The following is a 9,739-nucleotide window of genomic DNA, read 5'->3' as shown; positions in this document are numbered from 1 at the left end:
TTGGCCAAAAACCATTGATTTTTGAGCAAACTGTGACCCGGAATCTGAGAGAGACGAGAGTTGTCTCTTCAGTGCAGCTGCAACAAAGGCTACCTGCACTGCAACACAGGTCCCAAAGGGGCTACCTGCGCTGCATGTCAGATTGACAGTGCAGCACCTGCGCTGATCCAGTTTTCCTTGGGCAACTGGGATTCCCCACTGTCTGTTGCCCAGTTTTCAGTATTGTTTTTACAGCCTGTTGTCAACCTGTATACCCAGCTGAAACCACTTCTCTTTGCCTTCATTCCGCCTCAGTTGTATGAAGAAACCGTGATTGTTCTTATTTTATTTCTTGCTGTCATTCATAGTTTCCCATAGCGAAAGTGAACTAGTCTTGCTATGACCTCTTGGATCTAGATCTATGAGAAAGTGTCGTTGTGATTCTGAGAGCTAGTTTATTGTTGTTCATAGTTGCCTGAGCATTTGCTTTCGTTATATGGTTCGAATTTCAGTATTTCTTGTGTTGAAACGAGTGAATCTTAAGGTGTTCTTTTGATTATTTGACAAAAACTTGTTTGCTTTCGCTTGAAATTGAATTCGAAATTATACAACTGCTTTGTTTTTGTAATACATCAACATTAAGGAAGAAGAAAAGAAATACTTGCATTGTGCATGTGCATTTTGACAGTTTGCATGTCGATTTAGGAAAAGCGCATCAGTGTGTGCTCTATGATCTGTTTGAAAAGATGATGTCTTTCTTTTCCTTCAGTAGTTAAGGTTTTCATAAGTTGAAAGAATTGAAAAAGCTTGCTTATCATTCTTAGACTGCATTTAGGAGTTGTATCATACATCACGTGGTGATCCATAAAGGCAAACTGCTAAGCAAGATCAACCTAAAAAGAACTGAATTTATCTAACAACGCTTTGAAACATAACGAAACACAGTAGAGGTCTAGGTAGAGACGTGAACCGGCGTCGTTAAACATAGTGACTGTCGATCTCTACGAAGGTGGGTGATTCCTCCTGAGGGACGATAGCACTAATACGGACTTGTGCCCCCGCATACCGTCGCGTATATTGGGGGACCCCTATAGGAACAAAGCCTTTATCCATAGGAAGCCGTGTCGGCTGCCCTACTGATCGCGATGCAGTGAACACAGCATTCACGAAGATTGACCACTCGTACCGTAAAATGTATTCTGTGGTTTCGCAAAAGGTTTGGCACACCCTTGCCTAAAACTCCAGAGTAGTGTCTTTTGGCCTTTTTCAAACTCTATAACTGAAAAAGTCCATCCGAGCATTTGTCACTTCAGGCTCGTTAATACATCGAAGGAGACTAGAGTCATCTTTAGCTTTTTCTCGACTCTTAAAAAGTGAAAAAGTAAGTTGTGTCTAAAGCATCGTCATATAAAATTCATCTTAAACGGAACATAATTACCTCTGATTCCTACGTTGATCTTAAGGTTGAGAACATGGAACACACCAACAAAGGGATTCCACATGATGGGACCCCTAGCCCTTTCTCCTCTTGGGGAGAATTTGGTGCGCCCCACATGGCCACATTGTCGCTTCCAGGGCTAACAATTGGCCTGCCAGTTTGGCTATTCTCAACCGCTGTAGTTCAGACCACCACGGTTCCTGAACAGTCGAGTCAACAGTTAGACCAGTCTAGAGCTACCCTCCAGCCTTCCACTTCTTATACGCCTTCCTCTGATCCTTCTTCTTCGAAAGGTCAAGCCGCCAAAAGCGGAGCTCCCATAGAAAAGAAGAAGGAAAAGAAGAAGAAAGAAAAGAAGCAGAAGGAGCCAAAGGCGCCTGGGGGCAAGCAAAAGGTATCTAACGAAAACCCACACATAGCACGGACCGGGCCCAAATCGCCATGTGTCATATGTAGAGGAGACCACCTCCATCGTGATTGTCCCAGTATTCCCCGGATACTAAGGGATTGCTCCCCTCGTTTGCACAATTCGGAAGTGTCAACCTCTGACAACCAGGTCGAATGCTTACCGTCGACCAACGAAAGTGAAGGTCCTAGATGACGAAGGGGAATGAGATCCCCCTGTGAATTGTGTGAAGGCAATAACACCCTTCGCCGTTGTCCCTTTTTAGATGAAGCAAAGACAGTTTTGGAAGATCAACCGATTGCACCGTTGCTACTTCCTCCTGGATACCAAAAACTCGTGCCAAGCCCTTCGCTGGTCGAAAATATAGCTACCCCGCTCATAGGGCCAGCTAAAGTGTCAGTCACTGAAAATGAACCTACTAAATCCGGACTGGACGAAAGTCGAAAGGTCGAAACGGCAGTTGACCCGGTTCTCCCTTCAGAAGTTTCATCTTCAAATACCACAGTCACTGAGGATTCATCTTCAGCTGACACCCCTACCGAAGAGAGTAAGGATGACACCATCCAGATTCTTTTCATCAACACCGATTCTGACGAACATCAGGGCAATGTGCCCACTCCTTTATCGCAGGAAGGAGCGTCGTCAGGATCATATCTGGCCGTATATTCGGTCCCACCACCAAGCAACCTAGTTGTGTCCTTTGATTGGAACCAACTAGGCAGACCCCGGTTGCTAGCCAGTATACCATTTAGAATTATAGTCCAAATATACAAAATGGTGATGGCTGGAACTATCATTGATGAAGGGGCATCTGTGAGTATCCTGTCCTCTATTGCTTGGAAAGCACTGGGTTGCCCGGCGCTTTTGCCCGAGACAAGGCCTCTCTCGGGTTTTGACAAAGTAACCAGTCGACCATTAGGGATTCTACCTAATGTGCCTATTGCCTTGAAAGGGAAGGCTGTCAAGATGAATTTGATGGTCATACAAGGACCCTTGGATTATAACCTACTCCTTGGAAGAGACTACATATATTGCATGGAAGCAATAGTCTCCTCTCTCTTTCGAATAATGTGCTTTCCATACGAAGGAAGAATGGTCAAGCTCGTAGACCAACTTTCACTTCCGGGATCACGCATCGCAAGTAGTCACATACCTATCCTGAATGGTCTATTTTATCAAGAAAGGTCTCTACCTCTAGTTCTTCTTCCTGATGAGCGCGAGTAATTTGGGAAAGGAAGGCCGGAACCCAGGGGGCATGCATCCTGGTCTGCTCTGGAGGCAGAAAAAACCTTAGGTGTAAAGTAGAATTTCCGCGGGAGAATATGACTAGTCCGTACCCCGTCCCCTCCTTCTTCTTCTTCTTCGAAAGGAAGAGCCGGCAAAGTGCCAAGGCCCCATGAAGAAGAAGGTGTTGATGGAAGTGGGGTTGTTCTGGAAAAAGATTCTTTTGTTAAAGTTAAGTGTGTGGCGGAGCATCGTCATTCACCTTTGTCTAAATAAGTGGGCTCTGCCAAAGAAGGGGATCCGTTTACGGCAGCAAGTAGTAACCATCTTTGGATAAAAGGCAAGCCTCACCCATTAAAACAAATGTTTTAGAGGATAAGTAGGGGCAGCCTCCAAAGAAAGGGATTCAATTGCTGCGACAAATTGTAACCATCTTTGTGTAACCTAATGATAGACATCGCCGAAGAAAGTTCTGTTTGAAAGAATTAACAAAACAATCTTTGGGTAACCTGAAAGAGGTAAGCCTCCCTCAAACCTACCAATGTTTTGTCTATTGAGAAGTGTTCTTCTCTTGTCGTAAGTAGCTGTTCTCTTGCGATCTCACGAAGGTCACTTAAAAATTGGGCTGACGAGAAGACAAGTACCACGTAAGACCCGTTAAAAATAACGAGAAGACAAGTATCATTAACATTAGGACTGACGAGACGACAAGTAGCTGTGAACACCCAAAGAAAACCAAAAGTAAGGGAAAGGAGGGGCAACCTTGAAATTATACTTTATACCTAGGGGCATGCAAACCTCTTGGAAGGCAAGCATAGGTGACTTTTAGTTTTAGGTAGGACTAACCCCGCTAACCTGTAGATAAGTCAGGACCCAGCTTGCACAAAGAGAGGGTATGGAGCAAAGCGTAGGAAGATGAAGCTCTTTAAAAAATAGAGATCTTCCATGAGACCTTCCTACTTTATGACTGGTAAAAACGAGCAGTTTTGGCAAAGTTCATGCTCGTTAAAAAATAAATGCAAGATCCGAGCAGTTTTAACGCGAAAATTCATGCTCGTTAAAAAATAAACATAAGCTAGTGAGCAGGCTTCCCCCAGAGTTCAAGCTCATCCAGAAAAAATGAACCGGTAAATAACCATATGAGACCATAAATTCATCAGCCATAAAAGCCTTGGTCGTGTTTGTGCACCGTCACCTCCACTTTTCATTTGGCCGATCATTCACATCCACTTGATTGTTTACCTATTTTGAGGAACAGCTGCGAAGAGTGATCCCACCTAGCCATCCTTGTAATACTGCCGTGATTGGAAAATTCCAACCTGTACCTGGAATCTGCTGCTATCCCTGTTTATCACTCGTTCCTCAAAATACGAGTCTTCTTTGAGCTCTTTTCATTGACTCATAAAAAATGAAAAGTTTGCCGAGTTTTGGCCTTCTAGCTCGTTAAAAGGACCGGAAGAGCTATCCCTCCCTCTAGATTTTAATATTTTTGGACCTGAGGGATTATTGCACAAAAAGATCGAGCGCTTGTCTAGTTCGGCTCGATAAAGATATCGAACATTCATCCCTTTTGTATTGTTTTATACTTTTTCGGACTTAAGGGATTAGATGACGAAAAAGGACCCCTAGAGTCTACTTTATGTACACTTTTCAGACTCTCTAAAAATGAAAAGGACCGAGTTGTCTTTGTCACTGGGCTCATTAAAAATATTAGATAGTGACAAACTTGTCTTTAGACGAGAAAAAGTTTCCCTATCGCTAGGCTCGTTAAAACATAGCGATGGGCTTGCCCGAAGGGCAGGTTATAGAACAAGAATATGTTATCCTCCTCAAGCTTGACAAAAATAAAGAGGTACTGGTCAGAAATGACTGGGGAAAAATTGGGAGAACCTCAAAGCTTAATGGTAGCAAGTCTCTCTTGAACATGACACTTTTGCCTCCGTAAATATCGGGTTCGGTTATTATCATTCACCGGTCCCTTCACCATGGTCTCGCCATACCATCCATACATGGGGTAATGCTACTGATCCATCACATTAGTGTCGTTATATGTTCAAGAGATGTCATTCAGAAAGTGTCAACCGGGTCCCATCCACTACCGTACATCATCTTTCATCCTTCCATGACCGCCACCTTGAATCATATTTCACAGATCGTTTTCACCATCATCACTAGCTCCGTTCCGTGTCACTAATGTGGGATTCATTAAGGCCCTCCTTTGACGGATCACTTCTTGTCGACATCAGCTCATTATCCAAGAAGTTGGTCTAGGAACACCCCCTCAGTACTTTGAAGCTTGCATGCCTCAATGGCAAGTTTCTCGCTCCCGGCGATAGGTATACATTAATGACCTTCGACCGGGAGACTTTGCGTGGTGTTCGACGTCAAATCCTATATTCACACCATGTGAATTGTGCTGCAGTACCTTGAGGGTCATCATCATTATCGGTGATTCCTCTCGCGCTTGTTAACAGTTTACATTATTGACTGGTAATCAAGCGATGTCTTTCCATGTTCGACTTCAGGAAATTCTCACATGGATCGACTTGTACTAAAGTGAAGATCGGACAAGTTTGAAGACCCCAGATCTAGTTTCATCCATCCGGGCTGCGATATATATTCAGGAGATAAAAACATAGACATGTGCAGCAGATGATCATCCTACTAAAAGGATGATAATTAAAAGCAGAGAATTATCAGTCTATTATTAGACGATCGTCTGTTTATGTACGACAAATGTATTTATAAAGCTGAGCATGGGAAATGCCCGCATCAGCTAGATCATGAAAAGAAAGTATGAAAAGATAATGTATTGTATTGTATTTTGTTACAGGTCACCTCCCGACGATTGAATGAACTTCGGATCCTCCTAATAAAGCATTTCACCCGATAAACGACCTCATACTTTAAGGGGCAACTATTATAGACATTTTTGTGCCTTACAGCATGGAGCATGAAATGTCAATAATCTGAGGGATCCAAAGTCCCTAAACATGTTGTTCTTACCCTTAGAGGAACAAGGGCAGCAAACCACAACACTGTAAATCAGTTCTCCAATGAAAAACACTCAAAAACAGGTCAATTTTGGATCAAAGCAGCTGCTCCACTAAGCATCTGCGCTGAATGTCAAGAGCTCTATGCTGTACCTGCGCTGCATTGCAAGTGCAACAAAGGCTACCTATGCTGGGCGTACTTTGACATGTGGAGGAATCTTTTTCTCAATGTGCCAGTGCCCAGGAAGCTTCCAAAAAGACACTTGATCAAAAGATTCGCCTAATGATGAGTTAAGAGCTTCTAAAACTCCAAGTGGAAGACAGAAACTCCGAGTGAAGGACTGAAGAACAACTGGAGTTGAAGAGGACAACAAGTCACACATCAAGCTGACTTATCTTCACTCCAAAACTCTATATAAGGATCTCATCCCATGGGATCTGGAGGCGGAATTTAGCGCGAAGAATTGCTGTTGGTTTACAGTTGTGAGAATTGGGTTATTGCATGAGGGAGGTGAAGAAGAGATTTCTCTCCATCAGGAAGGTGATGCTGGATTGGACCTCTCATGGTTGTATCACCGCCTGAACCTTACTTCCATATATTAATAAAGCATTTGAGGTTCTTCTATTCGCATGTGTTTCAATGGTGTATTGTCTTACTTGCGTCTTTGATTTATGCTAATCCTTGAATCGATTATGAATGCATGCTTCTTGTAGTTTCCTTTTCTTGTCTTATTTGCAGGATCTCGTGTAGCTGGGCCCATGAAAAGACTTGGAGCTGGGAGCAAGCGGCAAACAAAGGAGATTGGATCGACCATTTGCGCAAGACATCGGTAAGTGGATCTCTCCCTTTCATCTCTTGCATGTCATAAAGAAGAAACTTTAGATAGCTTTGCTTTCAGCTGTTGCTAAGGAACTGTCACCCTTAGAGTGGGTTAGGGTCATTCCGAGTTGGATACTTTCCCCCACAACAGTCCAGCACCATCAACATTTCTGGCACTATAAGGAGGGTCATATGACAAGTTGAGCCCTCAAATTTTGTTTTTAATCTCTCCACATCACCCATGACTTACATCACAACAACACGGACATGCTTTTCTCACGCTCATGATTTTGATGTGTCAGTGGATGTTATAGATGAATTGTCACTATTTAAATATGACGGTGAAAACAGAACATCCATGTTAACTCATGGAATTTCCTTTTTTGGTTTCTGAGATAGGAATGAAGTCCCCTCGGACGACATTGCCTGTGGGTTATTCTCTTACACGTTCGAAGGCTCCGTTAAGAAATGGTGTCTCACATTACCTGCAGCCTCTATACACTCTTTCAACCACATGGTCAGAGAGTTAGGCTATGATTTCTTATTTTATGACCGTAAAGCACTTAATCAAAAAACTGTAAAATTACGAAAAGCACATGAAAAATATATTTCACACTTTCATGAATGCTTCCATTTTTACTTTTTTGAATTTCCGGAAGACGAAGTTGACTGGAAATTTCTCACTGAAATATTTCAGTATCTTATTCACATCTCAAAAAATCCGCATGAGTTAGAATCTTTCCAACCCCTTCCGGCATACCTCGGTGTTAAAGCTTCTAAATCTGAGACAGACAAGGTTGTTGTCCCAATTGATGCTTTCTTCACTTCTCATCAAACAACGCTAGCTTTGTAGGATGAGGTGGGAGAAGTTGTGAACCCATATATTAAACTCTCACCACCTCCCACCCCACCTAGTCTAGATTTATGTGCAGATTTGGACTGCAAGCCTGATGGTTGTCATGTGGTCTCATCTCCTCGGCCTTCATCCACTGGTTCCTTTGGTCCTCCAAATTTTGGTGTGTTATGTTCCTCTGTTCCGTATTTCATATATGATGTTCACAAGGATCAACTTGTGAACAGAGTTGGTGTTGAACAACCAACCTGCCCTATCATTTTTTATGAGTATGTGTGGGAATCTGAACAAGAAGTTTTGGTGAAGGATTAACTCATTTTTTCCACACCTCATTCACTTTATCCTGATGTTTTTTCTCCCAGAGACAGACTTGGATTTCTTACAAGACTAGTGCTTGGGCACATCTAGATTTGGAGTGTCTTAAATGATTCTCAGTGAAATGGAGACCTCACATATATTTTACATATATATATATAAAGGGTTGGTTCATTCAGCCAAAGCTATAAAACATGTATTTCTGGCACTTCTTCACATATGCAGTTCGCATAAATATATGCACGAAATGGTGGACGCTGAGTAGTTCAAGGAATTACAGTTTAAAAATATTTTGAGTAAATGATAGAGGATAAGGAGAAAGGGAAACTCATCACATAGAGCTTAAAGCTTCAAGAATTCCACACTTAAAACATAGATATTGAGGCATTAAAAATTTCTATACTTATTTGAGTTACAGGTAGATATAATGGATGAAAGAGGGACTGAATGTTATGATTTATGTAGCACATATTTAAAGATATAATTTCAATAATCCACATAGGAACATGCATTAACAATATCGATACAAATGAATCTGTGAGGAAGTTACAGGCATACGCATTAACATATCGATACAAATGAATCTGTAAGGGAGTTTAAAATATTTCTAGCAGTTATGATTGCATGAATTCAGAGAAGAAACATGAACATAAATGGGTTTTAACAGAGGAATAACATACTGTAATACTTGAAGGGGGAATCACAACCATTTCCTTAATATTCTGAGAGAACTGTATTACAAAGCCATACAGTCTGAAAATAACAAGTAGTGTTTTCTTTAGAATTTTTGAACCTTTTTGAATTGTTGCTTCCCCGTATTTATCTAGAGAGGGGGAGATCTGAACATTCAATACATAAAAGGTATCCTTGGCTGACTCTCAGTTGTTAGATTGACTAGCTGTCTCAGCCAGGGATGGCTCTATAGCCCAAAAACATTACAGAATTAATTCCCTCATTGAAGGGAGGCACATTCCAAGACAACAAACAAGTCAAAATCAAATGGGCATGATAAGAAGATATCTCCATACCCATCTCTATGATTGTCACTGCTTCGGGTTGGATTGTGCTCGCAATCTAGTCTCATATGTTACTTAGATGACTCTCGTCACTTCAACTTTTACTGCTTGAACTATTCATCTTTTAAAACTGGGAGTGAAAGCCATCAGTTTCATGTAGTAGTACTGAAACAGGATACCCTTGGGCGATACTTAGTCATTCCACTGTATGAGATGCCATGACTGATAATTAAATCCTCTCAAGCTACTAATTCCATTTTCACTCGTGTCAGCTACGACCCTGATTCCATGTCACAATGGGCCCTTCTAGATCAGCCCATTCCAGGTTTGAATGCACCACCTATTTCCTTAAAATCCATAGTTTCCGCCCCATCATGCATTTAAAGTCATGTCTTGCACTATCTATGCCTTGATATGCCGGGTGATGTGCTCATGGTGTAATATGGAGGAGTTTCTAGTGTTGGTCTTTATCACTTAAAACATCGCGAAACATGCAAGTCCTGGTCCCCTATAGCCCCTTTTGATTCGGCCCCTTTCTACAGTTTTCTTCATATGATCGGGGGCTTCAACTAGGTGCTTAGCCCGAAGGCATTAAAGACTTTAAAAGTTTGTCCAGGGGCCTTTTTCTTTAATATGTGAAATCCAACAATTCAACAATTTTCGATGTCTTGCTTTTATATTTTGTCTTGACCCCT

Source organism: Pinus tabuliformis, chromosome 9, assembly GCF_031772625.1.
Source record: "Pinus tabuliformis cultivar Carrire ecotype Pingquan chromosome 9, CPIR1, whole genome shotgun sequence".
In the NCBI taxonomy this organism is placed as follows: Eukaryota; Viridiplantae; Streptophyta; class Pinopsida; order Pinales; family Pinaceae; genus Pinus; species Pinus tabuliformis.
The sequence above is the reverse complement of the archived record's forward strand: the minus strand, read 5'-3'. Positions refer to the sequence as shown.